We start from the raw sequence: 26217 nt of genomic DNA, 5'->3' as shown, positions 1-26217 counted from the left end.
GGATGTGTAATCAGCTCTCCTACATTGAATATGGAAGTGCTATTTATACAGGCATTGGCAGCCAAGCCGCAGCCGACATTCATTTTGTTTCACTAACATTGCAAACATGTGCCGGCGGTCGGTTAACAACATTATTCCACTGCCGGCACATATTTGCAATGTTATTAAAACAAAGTCAAAGTCGTTGTCGGCAGCATCAGGAAAGCCAAGCTGCCGCCGACATTACATGTGTTTGACTAACCTTGCAAATAGGTGCCTGCGGCAGGTTACCAACATTAATCCGCCACCGGCACATAATTCTAACGTTAGTAAAACAAATTCAATGTCACCGGCGGCATGAATTCGCTGACACAAATTAAGAAATGCAAACAAAACACAACTTTCAGCTCTCTTCAAAAAGGAAAACAAACACACACTGCACATCCAATTACATCACTAACTGCACAGCCAATCAGGTGCTCCTTACATGAAAAACACTTGTCCAATCCCCCACAGGTCACTAGATGTACGTTTTCAGAGAATTTTAAACCAAAACCAAACTATTACAGCGCCCTATTTATTTTTAATAAAAAATACTGTAAAATGTGTAACATAAATTGAACTCTGCAGTGATTATATTTTAAAGCATCAATCAAGTTAAATAACCTTTCAATAACATTAACAGAAGGCGGCCACCATTTTGGAAGTACAAATGGCTGATAAATTCACCACACAGTACCAATTCAACCAAAGCGTGCAAAAAGAGGTGCGGTTGGAGGAAAAATGGGTGGGAAGGGGAGGAAAATCCTATAGATTTCACTTAGCAATGGGCGTTAAATGGGTGGGACACATAGCCAAACTACAAAAATTCATCCTCACATGTCATCTGCATTCAAAAGCATTACAAACCTGCAATCAAAACCCCTATTTTAAGCTTTTATGTTAAAGCTCTTATTTTAATGCCAATAGTTTCAGCTTTATAGGTAGCACTTTCAGCACCACCTAATAGCCAACACTAAAAACCCACTGCTGTGCGAAGTGCCCGTGAAAGATCGTGGACAAGTGTAGTCGCTGGAGTCAACTGCACATAACTGCTGGCCGCGTGCCATTCTACGTGACAAGGCTTATCAGTAAAACTGTTCTCACTTATTACTATGCTAATAACGTATGATTTACGTAGCAAAGCAGCCGGCCCTTTAACTGGCCCTCCTGGCCTAACTTCAATTGCGGTGAACCCTGAGTGCCCTCTGGCAGCTCCGTGTACTTCTATGATGCCCTGTGCAGCATGTGCTTCTAAGCCCAAATTATCACTAAAGGGGAGGGGTGGACAGCCACGCTCATCTAGTGACTCTGACGGGCCCCTCCTATGCTAAGATCACTGCTTTTTTCGGCAGGAAACCTGTTGTGGAATCTTCTGTTATAATAAACATGAACCAGCATCCTTCTCTGATACAGCGAGAAGCGAATGAAATTCCATACGTTGCTCTTTTAAATCTTTCGCCAGGGGTGTCCGAGTTGCCCATCTCTGTGTCTCCTGTGAAAGGCTCTGTTGGAATTGAGGGTCAGAAACGCTCTTTGGATAAATCCCCTAGTTTACTTTACAATTCAGCAGAGAAAGAGCGTTCAAGTGGCAATTCACCCCCTGACCCCCCCTTACTATTTTCTCCAGGCCTCCCTGATTTGAAGTGCATTCCGCCTTTTGGCACGACGACCATTTCAGCTTTAAACTTTGTACTAAATTCATTGGTACACCTCTATGAAAACATCATTGCTAATCTAAATGACCAAAGGTCAATGATTACAGTAACAAATATGAAGCTGGCTTTTCTTGAAGGGTATATGACCGCTTGCTCACAACCTGCCAGGGCAGATAAGGCTCTTCGATTCATCATGGCCCTAAGATGTCCATGCAAATTATGCAATCAGAAGGACAAGCAGCTTCTAGGGGCCTCATTACACGGATGGCGTTATGGATTTACCGGTAAATCCCTACCGCCTTACTACGAGGTCCCTTTGCGGGTTGGGGGATTTAACGCCTGCTTTTTGCAGGCGTTAAAATCCAACCCGCTAAGCGACCTCGGAGCTAATAATGGCACCGCAAAATTGCGGTGCCGTAATTAGCGCCTTCCCCATTCCCATAGAGCCCTATGAGGCAGAAATGGGAATGGGGAAGGGCAATGGCGGAAGGGGGATTTACCGCCCCTCCAACCTTGGAATGGGGCGGTAAATCCCCTTTCCGCCAAGGCGGTGCCAGTATTTTACCGGCATGAGCCATTGCGCTAATAGCGCCTTGGCTCACCGCCTTCCGTGTAATGAGGCCCTAGGTCATTAAGTGGCGCAGTACAACAAAATTTGGGTGCGCCTGATGCTACTGTATTGGTGTTGTCGGACATACAAGCTGCCAGTGTGGTTGAGCATGTTAGTACGCAGCAACCGCTTGTGACACATACGCCTTCCGTGGAATATAACATGAATTACTCAATCTTTTCATCAAAGAAAAACAAATGTGGCAGCCACTAAGGAGGAAGTAAAAAAAATAAGAAGCTAGTGGGGCAGAATAACACCTGTGGCTCAAGGACATTCTTGCACAATTTAACCTTACCGCGCCTGACTCCCATGAGTCTTCCGCAGTGCAATATAACTAGACCTCAAAAGAGAGGGAAGCATGTCAAACAATTGTACAAGAAACCTATACTTTTTAAAAATCCCAGTCACCAAGAAGAGGTGGAGCTGGTTATCGAAGAGCAGTGTTTCACTCGCCAACACAAGATGCAGTTTCAGATGATTTACTTAATATTTCGACCTACTCTGTGAATGGGGTCATCAAGTCATCTACTGTCATTAATAAGTCCTTCCGTGTGTCAAATGAAGGGACAACGGTAACTGTTCTACCCATGTCAATCCAGGCAGAAATCCCGTCAAGTTCTGAGACCTCACTGGAAAAATCAAATAATGTGCCTCACAGGAATTCTGGTATCTTTGTCACTTGTTTGACCAATGTAGCCTCTAAAAGAAAAGTGCACTGAGGAGGCGGGGACCTTCATCCTGGGTCTGATCGAGAAAGTTGGTCATGGCTAGCCAGAGCCCTCTACAAAGAATCTTTAATCAATACCTAACTACCTTAACGTTGTCATATTAATCCCCTGTGTGTTTTGTCATGGAACACAAGAGGGTTTTCCCATTTAGTTACGGATAATGTAGTGTTTCTAACTTTAAATCTTATGACATATTTCCCTTAAGGGATGGTTTTCGACAGTGTCAATCGTTTTCAACTTTGGAGAAAATTGCGGCTGTTGGGATGTCCATCTCATCTGGTTGAGATGATTTGCGCACTTTATTCCAATACCTTGAATAAAATAAGACAAAATAGTGATGGCCTTCTATCGACTCCAATAGATACGCAAAGGGGGCTTAAGCAGGGCTGCGTATTGACACCCATTCTTTATAATTTGTTTATTTCAGACATTGGTATTGAACTCATTAAAGACTTGTGGGCGAGAAACCTTATACTGGATTTGCGCAACCACTCATAAGTACAGTTGCACGAACAATGGGGAAGTGTGCTGCAGTAGTGAGGAAAAATAGGTGTTTTCTCCGTCACCTGAAACTAAACCAGAAAACCATGTGTAACCTCACATTCCGCGCTCACTATCAAATAGGATAGAAAACCAGTTGTGTAAGACGTGCCGAATGGCTTGGTTTATTCATAAAGGTAAGCAAATATGTTCACCTCACATAACTTGCACAAACAGGCTGTTAAGTAAAATCATTTTGACACACTAGGATATCGTGACACAAAAGTATACATTTGTTACATTTGCCAATTTTGTGTGCTCCAAAAACTTAATGTACTTTCATGTAACACTGCGTGTACAGTTTTTGGAATAAACCAAGCCATTCGGCGTGTCTTACACAACTGGTTTTCTATCCTATTTGATAGTGAGCGCGGAATGTGAGGTTACACATGGTTTTCTTGCACTCATTAAAGTCTGTATCTTTCCTTCTTATCTAGGTGCCAATTCAATAAACTGGCTTTTGTACGCCGATGACCTGCCCTTATTAGACCAAACTCCCATCGGCTTGCAAAGGCAGCTCTTAGCCCTGCAAAAATATGACCGTGAGAACAATTTAATTAGCAATATAAATAAACAAAAATTCTAATCATTCAGTTCAAGGACGATAAAAAAATATGCTACCTTTACATGGTTTTTAAATCAACTTAACCTTGAAGTTTTAAACTCCTTTACATATTTGGATGTTACAAAAAAAAAGGTAGCAGGCACTCCTCTCTGGAAAGAACATGGCATGATAACCTGTTCAGTGGTTTTTACCCACTTTGAGAGTCTGCAGCCATTGCTTTGTGCTCACTCTACTTTTCACAAAGGAGTAATATTCATTTGCATATCAGTCTTTGTCCCGCCCACAAGGGCAGTGCAGCACCGAAATGCCAGGAAAACCTCCTTAGAACAAGAGTACCAACAGCAGCTCCAGACACGTGTTTCAGCCTTGTTGGGCCTCATCAGTGAGGTGGAGCTGTGCCTCTCTGAGTACAGTGAGCAAGGTGTCCACATCTGGGTTCCCCCAGGTAATTTAGGATGACCAACCCCAAGTTCCATACAAAAAAGGTAGCAGACACCCCTCTGTGGAAAGAACATGGTATGATAACCTGTTCAGTGGTTTCTCTAAGTGGGGAGTTAGTAATGCAAACCTTATTGCCTCGTTGAAACAAAAAGGAGTCGGATTAGCTTTGCAGGCCATCATTATTGATGGTAAATATGGCTGCTTCCTTTCCCTTCCGCTGATTAAATCTTACAAAGCAAAGGTCATTCCCATCCTGACTTATGGGTCAGAGATATCCCCGTTAATAGATTTATCTTATTGGCCCTTATTGGAGGGTGCTTTCTGCAAAAGTGTTTTTGCCTTCCAAAGGAGGTTCCAGCCCCCATAATTCTCTATGAATTGAGTCTGTTGTCCTTAGCGGCAATCGCGAAATGGAACATGTTATCCTTGTTGAGGAAGATTTTACTTGTTACTAAAAGTTCATTATGGTGGCTGTTAAATTAGTTGCTAAATAATGAGAGGGTTGACACTTTTAATACTTGCCATCTATTTTTTTTGTAACAAATTTTATTGCCATTTATTCAAATGTGCACAGGTATTACAATTAACAAATGATAACACAATGAACGGTTAACCAACAACAGTCTTCTTACTATGTAGTATTGTTCACAGATTTCAGTGCGGGCTGGTGATGTAATGGGTTAATAGTTCGGGTGTTGGAGGGTACCTATGTCGGGGGGCTCCCATTGCCTGGGTGGTTCTTGAGTTCAGCTGCGTTAGTTTGGGTGGTTTCCTCAGGAGGGCTTATGGTCAGCGGTGAATTGTATGTCCCCAGAAGGGCCTTTCAAGAATCAAGAGTGTCAATCACATTGTCCCCGCCTGTGTTGACTCCGTCCCACCAGGCTCTAGTTTCAGCTTCAGTCCATCTCTCTAGATCCCTGATCCATCGTTCATGCGTTGGACCCCCGGTGATTTCCATGCCATAGCTATAGTGAGAATGCATGCAATGTCCATGAACTTGACTACGTGCTTGTATTTACAAGTCTGGGGTGAGCGCCAAGTAGGCATTCTTTTGGGGTCCATTCGTTTCTAGTTATCCCGGCGTCTATGCAGGTCTGTTTTACCCTGGACCATAATTTCATCGACTTGGTGCAAGTCCAAAACATGTGGATCAGATCTGCTTTGTCGTTTCCACACCAGGGACATTTTGGCGAAGTCTGTCTATTGAAGCTGGCCACCCTCTGTAGGGTCATGTACATCCTATATAAGACGTTTAGCTGTATATGTCTGAATCTGGTGTTTCTTGACACCTCTTTGGGGTAGACTAGTACCCTTTCCCATTCCTTGTCCGTCAGTGTGATTTCAAGGTCTGCTTCCCACTTCTCCTTCAGTGTCGCACTTTTGGGGTTGGGTTTGTCCATCAACCGACTATAGAGTCGAGAAACTGGTTTCCAGCCGTCCGTGAGGTCATGCATCTCCTGTAGTAGGGGGTTCGCGGTAGGTTCCTCTGGCCAACTGCACCAGTACTTCTTGGCGGTTTGCTTGAGCTAGTGGTACCACAGGAACTGGCCACCGGAGAGCCCCTCATTGTCCTGCAGTGATTCAAACTCTCTGAATACACCCTCTTCGAACATGTCACCCCATGTATAGATTCCAGCGCTTTCCCATCTTCTCGCTGTGGTGAGATCTGTCTGGGTCTTGCATGTGTCTACCAAGATGGGGGTATTAGAGGAGTAGGGGTGTTTCAGTTACTTGATGAAGCAGGTTCTGGACCATATCTGTCTGCCTAATTCGACAATCAAAAGCTTCAAGATTTCCCCAAAATCTTGAAGCTGTCCGAATATCCTCCCTGGCGACAGAGGAACCTAGAAAGGTACCCAACAAACTAAAATAATCTCTGTTTAAAACTCTAGCTAGTAAGCACCAAATAAATCTAATACCTTCTTGAGCAGTCGAACCCTGAAGTGTGCCTAAGATATCACATCTCATGGTGTGGGAGGGGTCTCGGGATTGGAATGGGGAGGAGTTGATATCACATCCCATGTTATAGGAAGGATCTCAGGTTTGAGCAGTTGAACCCTGAAGTGTGCCTAAAAGCGTGTCATCACCGACCTTAGAACTACAATCAGAAAACCCTCCTAAACCAATCTTAAAACTCGCACCAATCATGAGTGCACCCACTCCACCAGAATCAGTCAGAAACACCACCCATGGACCACCCCCACTCTCCGATCTGTCTCCCGTCCCCTCCCGCCGCACCCAAACCCCCCCACCCTATCTCGCACCCCCTGCTTTTCCCCTCTCCAAACACCAAGCAAGGGGGGCACGATGGCGAGCCACCCACCCCAAGACCACTCATCCTCTGAACCTCACCCCCGACCCACCAGCATTACCCATACCCGCTCCCCTCTCTATCATACCTGACACACCCCACCCTGCAACCACCCAACTCCCGCCCTCCCCTTATACCCCTGCCACCATCCCCACTCGACCTCACCCCTTCCCCTCCCTAAAAACTGCACGGCTAGCCCTAGCAAGAACCGAAGCTGCCTCCCACTCACCCTCCGACCCCCCCACTCTCTCCCACACACCAGTCGCAGCAAGGAAACTAAAGAGGAAACGTTCCTGGTCCCCCTCAATCTCACAGCACTCCTCGCCCCCCCTATCTCGACCAACCACATCTATCCCGCAATCCCCCCTCTCCCCCGCGGCCTCCCCCCACCTGAAACCCCTCTCCCTCGATTTCTCATCAGCTGCAACTGAAACTCCTTACCGTCAACATCCCTCTTTCAAATCCCCCTTCCAAAACCCGACCATCCTATCACACGCAGCCTCCCAACCCCTCCCGAAGCCTGCCAATCTCTCTGCTCGCCCACTATTCCCATCCATCATCACCCAACCTACCCTCCCCCCCCAAACTCTCCACCACTGCACCCTCCCCCCCACCACCAAGATCATCCCTGACTGCCGATGTGAACTGCATCCTATTTAACGCCCGATCAATAGCAAAAAACAGACACTCCATCTTTGACCTCCTCACCTCTGACAAACCAGACCTAGTTTTCATCACTGAAACCTGGTTCTCTGACGACTTCGGCCCAATCGCCAACGAAGCCTTTCCCCCCAACTACTCCCTCATCCCACTGAACCGTCCGTCCAGGGGAGGAGGGCTAGCATTCGTCTTCAAATCTCTCTTCCGCGCCTCAATCATCAATAACCAACCCTCCATTCCATCCTGCAAATCTCTCCTTGTTAAACTATCCCTCTCACCATCGCTCTCACATAGCTTCCTAATAATCTACAGGCCCCCAGGCTACGATAGACACTTCGCAAATAACCTTTGCGACTCTATCGCCACCCTCCAACTAAACCATCCCAACCTCACCCTTCTTGGAGACTTCAACATATGGCTCGACATCCCCACCAACCCTATGACATACTCCCTGGTTGACGGATTAGATGCAATTAACCTCCAACCCCACATAAACGGACCGACCCACTATAAAGGACACACTCTCGATGCCATCTTTAGCTCCAACAACCTGATTCAGCTAATGCCGCCCACCCCTATCATCTGGTCTGATCACTACATTCTCTCTTTCACCATCCACTCACCCGAACCCCTCCCCCTACTCGTATCCGAACCTCCGAATATAGGCAAATGCTGGAAGAAACTAATAATCACCCCAGACCTAGCCGAGGTTCTCCTCCAGTCTCCACCACCATCCTGCCCTCTCAACAACCATCTCACCCCTGAGGCCCTTGATTCATGGCTTAGCGCATCTCTGATGCGCCTCACCCCCCCCTGCAAACCATCAATCCGCCGTGGCCCTTTCCCCAGATGGTTCACTCCTGAGCTGAAGACCACTAAACGACTATACAAACACCTAGAACGCAAATGGCATAAAGAGAAAACCCATGAGAGCAAGACCACCTTAGCCCGACACCTGTATCGGTACAAAGCCGAAATCCGGAAAACAAAAAAGGCCCACTACAACTCCCGAATCCTAAACTGCAAAAACCCAAGTAAAGAACTCCACAAAATTATCTCCGAATTCACCAACCCAGCTTGTAACACAACCATCCCGACCGCATCGCAATCACTCTGTGACTCACTCTCCCTCCACTTCTACTCCACTGCTATAGAAAGGACAAATACTCTAACCTCCAAACTAGCACTCTTACAGCCACTAGACAATCCTCAGCCCTTACCACCCAACCCATCAGCTACAACCTCCACGCAACCAACGTTCGACTCCTTCAGTCCATTAACAACAGAACAGTTTCTCAAACTCCTATCTGCCCGCAAACCATCCGGATCACCATTGGACCCATGCCCAGCCACTACCCTTAAAGAAATCTTTGCCTCCACCTGTGCAGGAGAACACGCAAGATCTATCATAAATGCTTCCCTCTCTTCCGGTACCTTTCCAGACGCATTCAAATTGGCGCACGTCAAACCCCTGATTAAAAAACCCTCGCTCGACCCGCTTGAGCCCAAAAACTACCGCCCCATATCAAACACCAGGTTCCTCGCCAAACTCATTGATCGAACCGCCTACTCTCAACTTAACGCCTTTGTTGAAGCCAACAAACTCCTAGACCCCGCCCAATCAGGCTTCAGAACTTGTCACGGAACTGAAACCACCCTAATCTCTATCTGGGACGACCTTAAAATGACTGCTGACTCCGCGGGATGCGCCGCACTAATCCTTCTCGACCTATCAGCCGCCTTTGACACGATCAATCACTCAATACTCCTTGATCGCCTCCACTCCCTAGGAATACGTGGAACCGCCCTCAAATGGATAGCCTCATTCCTCAAGGACAGGCACCAAATAACGACACTCTCCAACTTTACCTCCCAAGCCCGACCAGTTGACACAGGAGTCCCACAAGGAGCGTGTCTATCTGCCCTCCTCTTCAATCTCTACCTGATCACCCTCCCACCGATAATTCGTGCACACAACAACCTATGTTACAATTACGCCGATGACACACAACTAATTCTAAAATTCTTGAACACGAATCCTAACTCACGACCTGACCTGGCATCCTGCCTCCTTAACATTGAACGCTGGATGACCCAAAACCACCTCCTGTTAAACCCCTCCAAAACAGAAATCATGGTGTGCGGCAACCCGGATCTTCTCCCGCACCCTCTACCCTGGCCAACCGCCATGGGCAACTCACCGATACCCTCCAACACAGTGAAAAATCTTGGATGCACCCTAGACTCTGACCTAACACTCTCGCGCCAAGTCAACAATGTCTCAAAGTCCTGCCTCTACCACCTCAAAAACCTTAGGCGCATCTTTCCATATCTATCATTTCCTAACAGAGTCTCTGCGGTACAATCAATCGTCATCTCACGGCTGGACTACGGCAACCCCCTATACCTCGGAATCCATGCCTACCAAATGAACAAACTTCAAAGAGCACAAAACGCGGCGGCCAAAGTGTTACTTGCGCTTGGTCCAAGAGACCACGTATCCCCAGCCCTCAAGACACTCCACTGGCTTCCAGTAGCCCGTAGGGTAGCTTTCAAAACCTTATGCCTCACCCATCGAGCAGTACATAAAACTGGACCGCAATACCTTCAAGAAAAACTAATAGCTTATCACCCCACTCGCACCCTCAGATCAAGCACAGCCGGCCTCCTAGTAATTCCTAAGACAAACTCAGTCAGGTTAGGCGGAGCATCATTCTCAGCCCTAGCCCCAACCCTGTGGAACTCTCTCCCACCCCACATCAGGCTAACCGAGGAGCTAACAGCTTTCCGCAAACTACTGAAAACCTGGCTCTTTCCCTAAAACCAACCGGTTCCGTTCTAGCATCATCAAAATAACACCGACCCAGCGAAGCACCTAAAGCAAAACCAAAAGCAAAAAAAATAAAAAATAAATAAAAAATACGGATTGTATCAAATATTCAGAAAAGAAATTAAAGCAAGTAATGTAGATGTAAACAGTGAAGTCAATAACACGAATTGACCACTGGATAAAAGAAAAAAATAGAGCATGGACGAGCTTGGAAAGACGATGAGTGTGGTGAACGGATGATTGAGAAGGGCGAATGAATAAAGATGATTCTAGACAAGTATAAATGAATGTGGAGGATGAAAGCGGTTGACCGGTGCGTCTGGCAGACGGTTGGGTCTGGAGACCCGATAAATAATACGAGCAAAATCGATGGGGATGACGGATGAGTATGTAAACCAATTGACTGTAGAAAGCGGTCCGAGTATGAAGAGCGGCTATGTGTACAAAGTGGAGGAAGGTGGAGAATTGGAAGAGCATGCAGAGCGAAGGAGCTTGTTGAGCGAAGAGAGCATACAGAGCAGAAGAATGTGAAGAGCAGATGCGCGTAATGAATAGAGAAAAGTATCAGCGACTGAATGGGGGAGCGACAGGGTGTGGAAGAGCGGAAGAATGTCGAAAGCGGAGGAATGTGTAGGGTGAGAGGCCGGAAGTGGGAGACCGACTGAGTACCGACAAGTGGAATGCGCGTGGAAGATGAACGCTGCTGACAGATGATTACGGAGGGCGGATGACTGTGGAAGGCGGATGATTGTGGAAGGCGGATGACTGTGGAAGGCGGATAACGGTAGAGGGCGGATGACTGTGGAGGGCAGATGACTGTGGAGGGCGAATGACTGCGGAGTGCGAGTGATTGCGGAGGGCGGATGATTACGGAGTGCGGATGATTACGGAGTGCGGGTGACTGTGGAGGGCGGATGACTGTGGAGGGCGGATGACTGTGGAGGGCGGATGACTGTGGAGGGCGGATGACTGTGGAGGGCGGATGACTGTGGAGGACGAATGACTGTAGAGGGCGGATGACTGTAGAGAGCGGATGACTGGGTAGGGCGGACGACTGGGCAGGGCGGATGACTGCGGAGGGTGTGTGCCTGTGGAGGGTGTATGCCTGTGGAAGATGACTGTGGAGGGCGGATTTCCGTTGGAAAGCGGTAATCTGTGGAGAGCGGATGACGGTGGAAAACGGATGACGGTGGAGGGCGGATGACGGTGGAGGGCGGATGACGGTGGAGGGCGGATGACTGGGGAAGGCGGACGACTGTGGAGGGCGAATGCCTTTGGAAAATGGGTATGGATGGCGGAAGACTGTGGAGAACGGTTGCCTGGGGAAGATGAGTGTGGAGGGCGGATGCCTGTGGAAGATGAGTGTGGAAGGCGGATGACCATGGAGGGCGGATGACCCTGGAGGGCGGATGACTGTGGAAGGCGGATGACTGAGGAGGGTGGATGACTGTGGAGGGCGGATGACTGTGGAGGGCGGATGACTGTGGAGGGCGGATGACTGTGGAGGGCGGATAACTGTGGAGGGCGGATAACTGTGGAGGGCGGACGACTGTGGAAGATGAGTGTGGATGGCGGTTGACCGTGGAAGGCGGATGACTATGGAGGGCGGATGACTATGGAGGGCGGATGAATGTGGAGGGCGGACGACTGCGGAGGGCGGACGACTGCGGAGGGCGGACGACTGCGGAGGGCGGACGACTGCGGAGGGCGGACGACTGCGGAAGGCGGACGACTGCGGAAGACTGATGACTGCGGAGGGCGGATGACTGCGAAGGGCGGATGACTGCGGAGGGCGGAGGGCGGATGACTGCGGAGGGCGGATGACGGATGACTGCGGAGGGCGGACGACTGCGGAGGGCGGACGACTGCGGAGGGCGGATGACTGCGGAGGGCGGATGACTGTGGAGGGCGGATGACTGTGGAGGGCGGATGCCTTTGGAAGATGAGTGTGGATGGCGGATGACCGTGGAAGGCGGATGACCATGGTGGGCGGATGACTGTAGAGGGCGGATGACTACGGAGGGCGGATGACTACGGAGGGCGGATGACTGCGGAGGGCAGATGACTGCGGAGGGCGGATGACTGCGGAGGGCGGATGACTGCGGAGGGCGGATGACTGTGGAGGGCGGTCAGCGTACAAAGCGAACGAATATGAAGAGCCAATAAATGTGGTGGACAGACAAATGTGGAGAACACATGAATGTAGAATGCGGCTGAATGAATATGGAGAACACATGAATGTAGAAAAAGGTTGAGTGTAATGAATTTAGAAGTATTCCCAATAGCCTCGCTGGAAAATCGATTTTATAGTGCGCCCAGTAGCCTCTCCGTAGAAAATTGAATTTAGATACGAGTCCAATATCTTCTGTGAAAGCTGCATTTAGAAGTGCTGATGAAATGAATTTAGAAGTGTTCCCAATAGACTCTGTATGGAAAATTGTACTTAGAAGTTCGCCCAGTTCCCTCTCTGGGAAAGTTGCATTTAGAAGTTTGCACACTGAAAGAGCATATAACCCATCACACCACACCCCACGCTTACTCTCTCCTTACATCACCACTCAACTAGAACACAGAGATACTATGACACCATTCGGTATAACTGTTCTCATACGAACATCCACCGCTTACTCCACATCATTCTATGTAAACACTGCTGGTCCCACACCCCCAGCCAGGCGTTTTCCTCAGGTCTAACGCAGCCACATCCGTTCCGGATAAATCCTGCCAGAACGAACACATTCTCCTAATCTCTCAAACACCACACCTACCGATAAGAAGCAGCTATTACACGTGTACCGCACAAGCTGCACACATATCCGGTGCTCACACGCACCTTTTGACTCTCCCTACTCTCTCTACTGATCTGAACTTCGGTTCCCAAGGGCGTTCAACCTACCAGCGCCTTCAGACCATACCAATGGTATATAAGGCGCTATATAAGTGCAAAATAACAATAACAATAACAATAACAACATCATGCATCTGCTTCAGTGGGTTCCAGAGTGTCTCTTTGGGGAATAACTTGGAAGGTAATTGACGCAGTAGCCCTAATTCAGGGGTCGGATTGTCCGAGAGCCACCTCGTCACATGACTGAGTTGTGCTGCCACGTAGTACATTTGGAGGTCAGGGAGCTGTATCCCTCCTTCCTTGTGTGGCAGCATTAGAATAGACAAGGACAGTTCATGCCTAGATGGTCCCCATAGGAAGTCCCTAATTAGTGCTTCCAACTTCTTGAAGAAGGGTGGTCTGATATAGTGGCAGATGTTTACGAAGTGGTACAAGAATCGAGGGAGTACTATCATCTTGACAATTGCTGCTCTGCCCATCATTGCAAGTGGTAGTTTTGACCAGAATTTCATAGATTTGCGTAGACCTTTTATTACTGCTTCGGTGTTGTGTTCAGGAGTAAGCGTCGGGGTGTGCCTCAAGTTGACTCCCAGGTACCGGAACGTATCGGGTTGCCATTTTATCCCGACATCTGGCAGTTTGGCCACCTTCAAGCCCTTCAGTCTGGCCAGGGGGAATGCACAGGATTTTAGCCTGCTGAACTTAATCCCAGAGTAGTGTGCATAGTTGTCGAGGACATCCAGTGCGACTTGTGCGTTGATCTGGGGGTCTTTCAGGTATAGGAGCACATCGTCTGCATATAGTGATATTATGGAGTGCTCATCGCCCATCTTTATGCCTGCATCAAAAAACTGTTTCCTGAAGTAGATAGCTAATGGCTCCAGGCCTAAGATGTATAACATAGGCGATAGTGGACATCCTTGCCTGGTGCCCCGTTGTATTTCCCAGGGTTCAGACACCGTTCCACCTGTCTTCACTCTTGCTACAGGCGAGTTGTACAGCACCTTGACCCATCTCACGAAGCCTTCGCCAAAACCAAACTCTCTCAGCACCTCGATGAGCCACTCCCAGAATATGGAATCAAAGGCCTTGATAGCGTCGAGTGAGAGCACTGCCAGGTCTTCATCTCTCGTGTAGGTCTCGGCCATGATGTGTTGGAATCTTCTCAGGTTGGCTGTGGTATTACGTCCTGGGACAAATCTGTTTTGGTCCTCGTGTATTATGGATCCCACCACCCTTGCAAGTCTCTTGGCCAGGATGGTAGTGAGAATCGTACTATCGTAGTTCAGCATAGCTAGGGGGCCATAGGAGTCACAATCACTGTGTGGTTTGTTCGGTTTGAGCATAGGGATTATTATCCTCTCCTTCATGGTGTTGGGTAGGATCCCATTCTCGTTAGCCTCCTGGTACACCACATGAAGGATAGGGGTGAGGGTGGTTTCGTATGCTTTGTAGAATTCAGGCGGGAGGCCGTCACTCCCGGGAGCCTTACAGGTGGCTAGCGATCTCATTGCTATTGTCACATCTTCTTTGGTGATCTCCACCTCTAATGACTCTTTTTGCTCGTCAGATATTTTGGGGAGTCCTATCTCTTCTAAGGTAGGCCTGATTTCCTCTCTGGGTACTTGTTTATCGTGGGAGTACAAACTGGAGTAGAATTCAGCAAACGCTGTGTTGATTTCTAGTTGTGTCCTGTGAATTGGCCCGTTTCCGTCCAAGATCTCTGTTGGGAGGTGTCTAGGGTGATCACGCTTGCACAGCCAAGCCAACAGTCTGCCTGGTTTATCGGATTATTTATGTTCCCTGGCCGTGTATGTTGCGAAGTCTAATTTGGCTAATCTGTCCCAGGCTGATTGGCACTTCTCTCAGATTTCTTTCAACATCACCTCAACCTCTGGTGTGGCATTGGAACTGGTCTCTAGTTGTGTTATTTCCTCTTCCCATACCTCTAGTTCAGCCTTCAGTTTTCTTCGGATGCCGCCGGCTTTTGATATTGCTCCGCCTCGTGTCACTACTTTCATGGCTTCCCATAGTGTGCCCCAGCTTGCCACAGAGCCTTTGTTGATGTCTATGTATTCCTCTAGTTTTTCAGCAAGGTCTTCTCTGAATTCGGGGTCAGTGAGAGCTGTGGTAGGCATTCTCCACATGGGGATTGGTGGTCTAGGCCCCCTGAATTTCCATTGCATGAGTAGTGGTGAGTGGTCGGAGATAGATCTGCCGAGATATGCCATGGTTTCTGTCATTGGGACTTGCTCCCTGTCTATGAACAGATAGTCTATCCTCGTGTGGATCTTGTGCGGGGCTGAATAGTAGGAGTAGTTCCTCTCATTGGGGTGTTGTTCCCGCCAGATGTCCACCAGATCTAGGTGCTCACGGGCGCCATTCATCGCATGGGTTGCAGCATTATTTGGTTGGTGGGGCGGTTCTGATCTGTCCACGGAACCGCATCCAACACAGATGAAGTCTCCTCCCCAAATAAAGATTCTTTCTCTGTGGTGTGCCATTTTAGTGTATAGTGTCTTGAGGTGTGAGGGTATTCCATGTTGTGGGAGGTATGAGTTCACTAGACAAACTGCCACATGCTCGATAGAATCCCACATTATTATGTACCTGCCTTCTTTGTCAGTCTCAAAGCCCTGCAGTTGAAAAGGTACATTTGGGTTCACCAACGTGTACACTCCCCTTGCGTATTTGGAATAAGGTGCTCCTCTCCCAATTCCACCCCATCTTTCAGTTAGTTTGGACATGGTTTCTTCCGTGAGGTGGGTCTCTTGAAGCATCATAATCAAAACCTTTTTTCTGCGGAGATAGGATTGAATCCGATTCCTTCTTCGGTATGAGCCCATCCCCCTCACATTCCATGTCATCACCTTAAGTTGTGACGCCATTGGGTTAGTGTTTTGGGTCCATCTAGTTGGTCTTGACTGGAATCTTGGGGCAGTCTCGGTCCCAGGATGTGGGGTTTCAGACTTGGGTTCCAGGGTCCCCTCGTACCCAATTCTTGGTTTCGATTCATCTTGTGCCCCTTTGGTATTAGTGGTGTGAAGACTGTATAACTAATAAAACACTTAACATAACTAAAACTGGTGCGCCAAGCGACCACTTCCTTCTTGTGGTGCTCAGGCGCACTCGCGCTGTCTGGGCCCATCTGGGTATCGGGCACGAGCTGGGTCGGTCAGGCAACTGGCCTGTCCTGGACTGCCCGTGGGGGTCAAGCCTAGCGCCTGGCAGGAGGCCGAGCGAGGGCTGCATCTGTGTGGCCAACTGTTGACTGGATTACCGTCTATGTTTTGGTTGCCTTTTGCCTGCGATGGGAGTGTGGGTTTGTAGGTAGTTTCATTCTTTGCATTCCGATATGAGGTTTGCCTCAGTCTTCCATCTGGGGGTGGTCGTTGCCTTCTGCGAGGTTATCTTCTAACCACATATAGGCGGCTGCTGGGTTCTCTAGAAATATCGCACGCCCTTTAAAAATGACCTTCAATCTCGAAGGGTAAAGCAACATGTATTTCAGGTTTAATTGTCTGAGTCTTGCTTTCACTGGCACAAATGAGTTTCTTTCCCTCTGAACTTTCTGGGTATAATCTGGGTAGATGGCTATTTTGGAGTTACCACGTTCTATGGGTCCTTCTTCTCTGGAGTACCTCAAGATGGTTTCTCTGTCTTGAAAGTTGAGTATTTTGGCAATTATGGGGTGAGGGTGAGAGCCAGGTGGGGGTCTCTTTTGTAGGGACCTGTGTGCCCTTTCGACTGCGAATCCTTGCGTTAGCTTCCCGGGGCCTATCTCTTGTTGTATCAGAGACTCAATGTAGGCCGTTGGGTTTGGGCCTTCGCTTCCTTCCGGTACTCCGAGTATTCTGATGTTACCCCGTCTAGCCCGAACTTCAGCCTCCTCGGATCTTGCCTCTAGCGCGGCCACTTTCCTCTCCAGGTTTCGGGCATCTTGGCGCATGAGTTGGATGTCTGTCACAACTGAACTTAGGAAGGAGGATTTCAATCCCTTCTCCCGAGCCACAGAAGCCGAATGGATTGACCCCTCCCACCGTGGTTGGCACGGGCGCCTGGATGTTCTAATTACAGGTAGCCACGTGGCAGCCAATGGGGGGAAGAAGGAGTTAGGGAAAGGGGATGGACAAATAAAGGGAAGTAGGGGAACAAGACATAAACAGCAAAAGACCTCTACAATTCCTGACTCGATAATGTAATACTCCTGCAACCTGACCTGACTCTACCTTCAGCAATTCGTAGAACATAACATAACCTTCATACCATACATAACCTATTACACATGACCTCCGGTGTTTTAGCACTCATGACTTTAAAGCCACAGTACTTAGATTGTGAGCAGAGAACATAGAGACATACATATAACATGGATTAACATAACACACTGCACATAGACAGACGCTTTTCTCCATGTGGAAAAGCCAATTGATTGGAAATGTAGATTAGTCGGGTTGTTTTTCCCTTGTTTTTAGAACGTGAAGAAAACAATGCGCCTGCAACCAGAATGGCGTTTATCTTGCCCAAAACCTAGTTGTCACATTAGACCTAGAAGGGTAAAAGCACCCATATACGTTCTTTTTATGAGAGTTCACTTAACTCATGGTCCGGACGTTTTCCTTGTTACGTCCGGACAGAAATGCATGAAGCGTCTGTACACTCCGTATCACTGCTGCAACCCGGCAAAACAAACAAACACAGAAGCACTTAACTGAGTGTCCGGGAGCCTCCTGCGGCTGACCCGGACCTGTGACCTGTAGAACTGAGGCAGATTAAAGAGTGTTCACCGCCGCAGCCCGGGGAATGAAGAGGCTTGGAGGCATAGCCGGCGTGACTCCTTCACGCCGCCAGATTACCCTTCTAGCGTTCGCGTTGCTGTTTCATCCTGCCGCCGCCGCCGCCCGTGCTCTCCAACATTAATCAACAGCAACTGAACACGGGTGAGCGGCCGTTAAGAGCCCACTCCCTAATTACAAAGTGCCGGCAGCTGAGTACCGGCGGGCCCAAGGAACTAAACATTCCCCATGCCTACTGGGAATTGTAGTTTTCAAATATGCCGTACCTGCTTTCTCCTGCACCACAGGCCCTTATTCCTGACAATGTCAGATTTAAATTTGTCAATCTTAGAATCTATTAATGTCCTCAGAGATGCAATAGCTTGCAGTACCTAGGATTGGTTGTCAGTAGATTCTCCCTCTCTTGTCTGTGCGGGTTCCGGGGTGGAAAGGCGAGTTTGCGCAGGGGTTTTCACTTTGGTGGAGACATATGTGTCCATGGTAATTCGTTTCCATTTATTCCTGGAGGCCATGATGAAGCTTTAATCATATGCTGTTCAGCTTGTTTCAGGGGCAGGGAGTTCAGGTCCCCGGTGAAGATCCGGGTCGTTTCGGGGCCGGGCGGATGTGCCAGGCCTATATTGTAATGTCCTTTGTTTGTTAGGATCCATGAGAAGAACAAGCGAAGCGGATGGTAACCCTAGCTCTTCCAGCCACACTCAGGTAAATAATATGCCTATTGTAGGAAGACAAAAGCTGTTGAAACACTTATTTAAAATGTATGGGTGTCATAATGACACTCAACACTGTGCCAATGGAGAAACATATAACAAAAGCACTTAAAAAAACAACCACTAGATGAAGCTAATCTAAAAAATTCCACTTAGAAAAATGGAGAACATTATTCACAATACATCTAAACATGATTACAGCAAATGCCGAGTTATTTACAAAGCTAAAAAACATTTGTGGGGTTAGTACGTGACAAGGAGTACTATATGGGCACTAGGTGTGCAACATCAAACATTTTAAGAGTAGAGTGCTGTTTGATTTAACAAGCTCTATCGAAAGAAAAACCTATTAGATGTCTTAGGTTTCTGTTTGTGGAAGTCGACATATGTTTCGGCTAAAAGCATCCAAAAAATCAGGCAATGCACAAAACAGTTGTCTGTTGATGCGGGTTTAGTCGTCTTCAGGACATGAGAAAACAAGGTAATAGTACAACTTGATGGTGTTGAGTACTTCTTAGTAAACGTATTTATTTGACAAAAAAATCCACTGTAAAGTAAACAAACAGGCAAAAAAATGAATAAAAAGTGGTTGAAAGGGTACATTTAAAAAACATTCCATATGTTGCAGGAGCGGAGTCTTCCATACCAGTGCACATCATCATTATCAACACTGATAGTGGCCGAGAGATATGCATGTAGTGTTACTTTTTCAAACATGAGGCGAGGGAAGGAAAATTTTCCGTTAGTAGTTTAGAGCAAAATGCCTGAAAATGGAGCCGTGCAACCACAGGAAGAGACCATATGTGTCTCAAGGAAATAGTTTTTAAGTGGTTTTAAGTTTTTTTTAAATTACACAATGTGGTACTGTCATGGGTACGACTCGGGGCTGGTCATTCTGGCGCCGCTGGCGCTATTTACATGCAATCCGAATTCCCCCTACTAAGATGGAGTCTCAGACTTCGAGTGACGTTCCAGCCCTCCTGTAGCAAGAGGAGACAGTGGCTCCGCCCCTTCCTCACGAAAGAGTATTTCCGGAGGCAACGCCGACAAGGCAGTGCGTTGCTACGACTTACTGCAGCCACGCTTGTGAAAGACAAAGCTCCCACTCTAGCCCTATTGATCACAGTATCATCAAACGCTCAGTCTCTGAAGGAGACTCCCCACCACCCAAAAACAAATACACCTTCCCAAAGCTTTGGCTGATCCTATTGATCACAGTATCATCAAACGCTCAGTCTCTGAAGGAGACTACCCACCACCCAAAAACAAATACACCTTCCCAAAGCTTTGGCTGATCCGAATGCTGTATTGCCAGCCTAGTCTAAGCTCTCCCAGAAAGTCATTCCCTGCCAGCTGCAGGATCACCAAGCTTTCCTTCATTCATTTACATCTTTTTTTTAGATCCGGGTGCAGTACAGAAACCGCTCTCTGCAAGTGGCAGAGAATCCTAGAGCAGGAGACCTATTCCTCCTATCCCTCTTATCCCTCCTGTGCCTACACTCCCTTTTGAACACTGTGGGTCATGCTCTTCTATTGCCTTGCCTCCTGGGAGCCAATACTAAGCTCTTGCTTTGGTTGCAAAGCTTTCATCCAGCTCGCTCCCCCTGAATCTTCCCTGATTTATTATGATGCACCTCAGGAATCCCCCTTTTTCCCATTTTATTTAACTTTACCCACAGCTTAACTTCTTGGTTGTCACCCAGCACCACATCCATGACCGCTCTTATTCAGGTGATACCCAGCTGTTCATCCGTTTATCAGGGAAGCCAGTCCCTCCAGACGAATAGGGCTATATCATTGAACACATGTGATCCAGGCTGGCAGCGAATTGGCTCCAGGTAAATCAACGGATCTATTGGTGCTGTGAGGTTAAAGCAGCCCTGCCTTCCACTCCAATCCCTCAAATCAAAGCAGTAACAAAACCCGCCGTCTTCCACCTTTTCCGACTTCCACGTGTTCTCTGTATTTACCAGTGTACCTCCACCCGCAGGGTGCTAGGAGCACTGGCGAATTCCCACTTCGGCTATGTGAACCCTTAATATTCAGGCATTCCCCTTACACCCATCGTCTTATCTCAGTGAGTTCAGAATACACCATTTGCTTTGCCGGTGCTAGGAGGTCTCCATACTAGCTTACAGCGGCCAACAGAAATACATTGAAGATTCTGTGCCTTTAACAGAAAGGTTATCTAATCAACCTCATTTCCCCATGCCAACCTTGAAGGGCCCTTCCATCTTCTTTGGCCAACCTTCTCACCATCTGCCTTAACTGGCATGGCTTTGATGGCAAATCAGTTTGCAACTGGGAGCAAAACTGTTGAACCCTTCTTAGCACCTCGATCACACCCTTTTTCCTCTTCTGGTTTCCCATCAAGAGATGGTTTAGCCCATGATTGGCGCTGTATCTTTAATCTAGCTCAGGCACTGAATACTCAATCTGCGAACTCTGTTAGCAGAAAGATCATTGTTTCAATGTTGTGCCTTTCCCCATGACCTAGAGATTTTGCTGAAATCTTAAAGCAGCGATGTTTTTCTTATCATTTGACCTCATTTCCAGAGCTTAAATCCTGCTCTTTGAGCCATGTTTCGTGCCCATGAAATGAACAGTGTTGAATCACTCACGCTGGCACTGTTAACTGCCCTGCCCAGTAACACTTAATCAGTGGTTGAAGTGTATGAAAAGAAGTAGTGGAACTATGTCCCGTGCTGGCCTGCCCCTCCCCAACCCATGGCTTTGCATAAACACCAGCATCACGCCCCTCCCACGCCCAATAGAAACCCACAAACAAATGCACCCGCTGTTTAAGGGAATGTTCACTTCAGTGCACTGAAGTGCACGTTTCAACGGCTTCCTACACTTTTCTTTTAAAACAAAACCTTTTCTTTTTAAAATAAAAATATAGGAACAGGAAAACCTAATAAAAAATGTAGAGGATCCCTGCTCCAAAACACTCCCACTCACTTGGACCGCTGCACTTAATCCCGGGGAAGCAAATAAAACAGCAGACACATTGAGCCCTGGTCCTTTACTTTCTTTCCTACACCCAAAGGACCATGCCCGGCAGGTCCCTGGGAAAAGAAGTGCAGTGCCACCGCAGAAAGAAGAGTCTCCACAGCCCTTTACTATTTTAAGAGAAGAGGAAGCGCCAATACCTCCAACAGACAATTGCTTGAAGGATTAACTCTGGTGTACCAATATCCACAATGCCCTAATGAACAAAATCGCACGACTTCAGCATAAAATTGCTGATAAAAGAGCTAACCTACCCAATGTAGATACTCACGCCAGAACCCCAACTTACACTGTTAAACCACCTCACTGCTTCAGATTCTCCCAAGTCAGCATTCATGAGGTTGAAAAAATGATTGTCTCTCTGAAACCGGCAAGGTGCCAGGGAGATAGCTGTCCAGCTCATAATGAAAGAGGCCGCTAGAGTCTTGGCGCCCTTTATCTCTAAATTAATCAATGCTTCTTTCTCATCGGGCATAAACCTATCTTGGGTCTTACCCCTCCTAAAAAAATGTTTCTGGACCCCACCATTCCTACCAACAATAGGCCAATTACAACAGTACCGTTCCTACTCAAGATTGTATACATAGTAGCCTACATCCAGATACAGGAGTACCTAGAAACTAATAACCTCCTAGGAATCCGCCAATCTCGCTTTAGGCCACAACAGGGTACGGAAAGGGCACTGATTGATCTAAAGATCCGGATCAATGAACTCAAAGATAAAGGGAATATGGCCTTGTTACTTCTCCTTGATCTATCCGCCGCCTTCGATTTGGTGGACCATAAAATACTATGTAAACACCTTGCTTCAGCCGCTCACTTTTCACAGGACGCGATTGCTTGTATCAAATCCTTTCTGAATAATAGGACCATGAGATTCTTCTCTCCTTCAGCAGCTGCTGACCTCATCCCAATAACTTGCAGTGTGCCACAAGGCTCCTGTGTTTCACCAACAATGTACAACATATTTATGAAGCCATTATTCGACGACCTGGATCATCTGGGTGTCACCTACACCTGCACTTGGCATACCCAGGAGATAGCCCATTTTGGGACTGAGGAAACAGAACAAATGGCTTTCCATCAATGACAGAATCCTGCTCAAAACTGTCTCTCTAACCCACAAATGTCTCAATAATGCTGCCCCACTTTACCTCACAGAGAGAATTGTAAAAAACCCTTGTCACGCCCCACTTGGTCAGTCAATTCATTCTGCCTGGTTGTTCCTAGATTCAAATTAAAAAAGCAGGGGGAGCAGCTTCCCTGTCATGGCTGCGCAGTTCTGGAACACCCTCCCTCCCTCTCTAAGAGCGGACCAACCATTCTCTAACCTTAGGTGAAATACCATAAGTTGGCTCTTAGCTAAGGAACTCTGACACACACAGGATAGTCCAAACCATGCTCGATCGTTGATACATGACCTCCCTGGCACTGTAACCTTTGCCTCGGACTGTTAAAGGTGTGATTCTCATCTGTACCCTTATTGACCTATCCTGCATTTTTCAGGTACATACTCACTGTATTATTTTGTAAAATAACTGTAACTATTGCAACTATGCCTAAAGTATTCCTGTAAGTTTCTGGTAATGCGCCCAGATACCTTTGGGTTTGGTGCGCCATATAAATCAATAAACAAACAAACAACATGGCAAACCATGGTTTGACTGCCATGGCCTCACTATGCTGCATTGTATACAAAAACAAAACAGCAAGGCCCAAACAAGAGCATTTATTAAAACAGGAAGACAACTGCAAAAGATGTTCACAAGCTAAACTTAAGTTAAAAAAAAACATTAAAATACAGGTGCACTGAGAAAGCATTTATGACCAGTGTGAAACTGACGAATTGCACACAATTGTTTTGTGATGGTGTTTAAACTGTGTGCCTATTTGCTGTCCTCTGTTCATATAGGATACTTGATTGTTGAATAAAGTATATGTCAGCAACTGGATGCAGTAGAAGCCAGATCTTATATTCCACCTTTCCTGCAATTAGCCTCGCCTGTCTCGTTTTTTCCAGCCGAAGCCAGTGCCCTGGGGTACACTGCAGGTGACTATTTCCAAAGGATTTCTCCTGTGTCTCTGTACATCTTCGGAATTGCTATCGAGAAAGGTTTAGGGGTGCTTTTGTGTATCGTGTGAAGGCCAATATTGCAGTCCATGTTGCAGCTGTAGCCAGTGGACACCGTTTCCTAGACGCCATTTGCAAGTTTCACTAGCAGGAGCTACTCACAGCTGGCATACCACCACTTGGGATAGCCTGCCGTCGCCGCAACCGATCTTTGCTGCCTCAGGTTGTTTACCTGAAGCCGTGGTGCCCTGATGAAGAATCCACGTGATTCTTTCCAAATGGTTTCTAGTGGTTCCAGTCGCTGGCATATATTTTATACATCTACGGAAAGGCTAAGAGTGAAGTTTCAGTGGTGATTTCTGTCCAATCATTTGCACTGCACCACCCTCCAGCTCCTTGTCCGTGCATTTGCAGGCAGTGCCATGCAGCGTCCACTCTTTCGCTCACTAACCAACACTCCTCTTTCACTTGCTTCTCCCCAACCTCTTTTCCCTCACCAACAGGGTCGGACTGGTGCATAAAATTGTCTCGGGCATGAATGAAAAAGTGGCACACAGTTGCAAATGGCAATTCATTCCTTTTGTGACAGACTGTTTGAATAGTGCTCAAGGGGAGTTATTTGATAAAATTCGATGTGAATTGTGCATTTTAAAGATATATATATTCAGCAGCACAGGTCATAATTACTAGCTGCATAGTGAAGTAACTCATCAAACTGGCTCACGTTGCCCAAAAAAGTGGCCCACACCAGCATTTTGTGTTTTTGGTTCAGACATTGCCCTATTGCCCGATAGGCCAGTCCAAGCCTGCTCACCACCCCTTTGTCCCTCACCATCCCTGTTACCCTTGCTCCCTCTTTCTATCACTCCTCACTCCCCCTCATGCCCTCACTCCTCATGTACCCGTTTTACAATGCCTATAACCAAGCCAAAACAATCGGCTTTGCCAGTGCCTCTTTAGTTTGTATGAAGCAGTTCCCACGCTGATATGATGTGATATGATATGATGTGGCATTTATAACGTGCCCGTACACAAGTGCTTCTAAGCATGACAAGACAAGGAGGGGGAAACAAGGGAGGGACAAATAACTATCTTACTAGGCCTTGTGTCATTCAGATTGCGCAAGTCCGGAGAAGAGGGACGGGAGAAGTGCCAGGGGGGAGCGGAAGGGGGAAGTGCAGTTAACTCACAAGTGCAGCCAGCGGGTGTCTCATAAGTGCAGAGAGAAGGGACTGTAGGGTTGCAGATACAGACCCTTAAGTGCTGGGGAGCCTAGAGGTAGTGCAAGGGCAACTGGACATGCAGGAACCTGATCCCGAGTTCAAACCGTGACCAGTGCGTGGAGCAGTCAGATGGATCAGCAGGGGAGAGGAAGAGAGAAAGAGGAAGCGAAAAGGAAGGTCTTGAGTTGCTTCCGGAACCGGAGGTGGTTCTGCTCAAGTTTGAGAGAGGCAGAAAGGCTGTTCCACAGGGAGGCCCCAGCCGAGGAGATAGATCTGCCCCCAACTCACAGTTTAATGCTTTCCCAATGTTCACATTTAAGAGGACAGGGCCACAGAGAGCAGGGATGGACTCACCTATAGCGAACTCTGGAGATTTCCCGGTAGGCTTCTGTGCTCTGTGCCTCTTTTGTGTGGTAACCTGTTTGATTTCGAAATGTACTCCTAGGAAAAGGTTTGGGCTTGCTGAAAATGTATAATATGGGGCCACTTTGAAAATTATTTCCAGGGCCTCTTTTGGTTCCCAGTCCATCCCTGACAGAGAAGCAATATGATCAGGATCACAGTTTTGCTAATGTGGGGAATACAGCAGTTTTGATTCCAAATTTGCCCAATGTGGATGGAAATACACAATTCCTGCCCACTGTCCCAGCCACTCGAGGCCCTTCCCCGTGTGGCGCCTTTTTCTTTCTTTCAATGTGGGGAGATAACAGGGAGTATCTCTGCCCCCACTACTCAAAATGACTTAATTCCCCACCCTCTCCACTTACCTGCGGGGCTGGAGCATTGCGCTCCGGTCCCAGCACTCCTCCTGTCTGGCTGTCACCATAGACATGGAAAAGGGACTTAGTCCCTTTTCCATATGGCAGCAGCCATCTTTCCCCCCCCATTTTTCATCTGCAGGTCGGCTGTGCTGGTAGCACGGATCTCGCGATGAAAAACTGTGAAATACATTTACACCCCGGACGAACCCCAGGGGTTTGAATAGCTTTCATGCCCTGCCAGGAGGGCGGACATAGCCTTTACCGGCCCACAGTCCAAGCTGAGGAGCTCGCACGGGCCGTTACAGACCATGTCCACCCTCCTGGCCGGGCATGAAAGCCATATTGTATGCCTGTGCCTGCAACAATTTGACACAAATATGAATTGTCGAAAGAAAAGCAAATCAATCCCCAATGTGAATTGCCATGTCAAATAGA

The 26217-nt window shown here is 47.6% G+C and overlaps 1 protein-coding gene and 1 long non-coding RNA gene across 3 annotated transcripts in view; one reads left to right on the top strand and one right to left on the bottom strand.

The window, feature by feature from the left end:
- Nucleotides 1–26217, top strand: part of LOC138447951 (C-signal-like) — a 298198-nt gene that overhangs the window by 29575 nt on the left and 242406 nt on the right. The window lies entirely within an intron of this gene.
- Nucleotides 1–26217, bottom strand: part of LOC138447956 (uncharacterized) — a 175657-nt gene that overhangs the window by 75246 nt on the left and 74194 nt on the right. The gene's annotated exons all lie outside the window — the stretch shown is intronic.

This window comes from Ambystoma mexicanum, chromosome 1p, assembly GCF_040938575.1.
Source record: "Ambystoma mexicanum isolate Mex_15411 chromosome 1p, UKY_AmexF1_1, whole genome shotgun sequence".
Lineage (NCBI taxonomy): Eukaryota > Metazoa > Chordata > Amphibia > Caudata > Ambystomatidae > Ambystoma > Ambystoma mexicanum.
This window is presented reverse-complemented; position numbering and strand designations above follow the sequence as displayed.